Below are 782 nucleotides of genomic sequence, written 5' to 3' on the forward strand. Positions count from 1 at the left end.
GCCATTACGGCTCGCCTTTAGGTGTCCTCCTTAGGATAGCGTCGTTTAATATATTTTTTTATATAAATAACATAAAAAAAAAAAAAGTAAAAAAAAAAATAAATTTATATATATATATATATATATATATATATTAATAAATCTTTTAAAAAACTAACTCTAATAACTATATGTTAATTATTTTTAAGGAAGGAAAAAAATTATCTAAAATTCGACCCCTTCATATTAAAATTTCTGGATCCGTCCTGAAATATGTAGTTTGCATAATTAATCTAACAATTCTTAGATGCTCTCAACAAAATACATCATAAATTAATTGGAAAGAGTTTATTTACTTTGAAAAGACTTGAGAATGACTCAAATAAATCAGGCAAATCCTCTATTCAATGATTTCAATCTTCCAACCTAAGTACTTCGTGTAATGTTTTTTTGGGTCAGGCTTCGCTTAATGTTCTCACAATAGGTTTATAGTTTTTGGACAGGGATTAAGAGGCCCAACATACAAATTTGTTGTATTACTTTACCATTAAGAGCAATTAATTGGGCTGATTTTAATATAGAAAACACCGATTTGAGGCCCATATCAAAAACCAACACTAACCCACCCTCTGCCACGGTGCTCCTACCGTTTTTTCCCTTGGGCCTTTAGCCCGTGGTTTACCAAAGAAAAAACAATTTTTTTTCAATAATTGTTCAATATAAATATATCACAAAATAAATATTGCCATTGTTTCTACTATATTCTGTTTATAACAATAATAATAATAATAATAATAATAATA

At 27.6% G+C, this 782-nt stretch overlaps 1 protein-coding gene across 1 annotated transcript in view; it reads left to right on the forward strand.

Moving 5' to 3' along the window:
* LOC107606265 (ergosterol biosynthetic protein 28) overlaps positions 1–409 on the forward strand; it is a 4,626-nt gene extending 4,217 nt beyond the window's left edge. The window contains exon 4 of the transcript XR_001612643.2: positions 288–409. The gene's annotated coding sequence lies outside the window, so the exon portion shown is untranslated. The remainder of the gene's footprint in view (positions 1–287) is intronic.

This window comes from Arachis ipaensis, chromosome B07 (genome assembly GCF_000816755.2).
Source record: "Arachis ipaensis cultivar K30076 chromosome B07, Araip1.1, whole genome shotgun sequence".
NCBI lineage: Eukaryota > Viridiplantae > Streptophyta > Magnoliopsida > Fabales > Fabaceae > Arachis > Arachis ipaensis.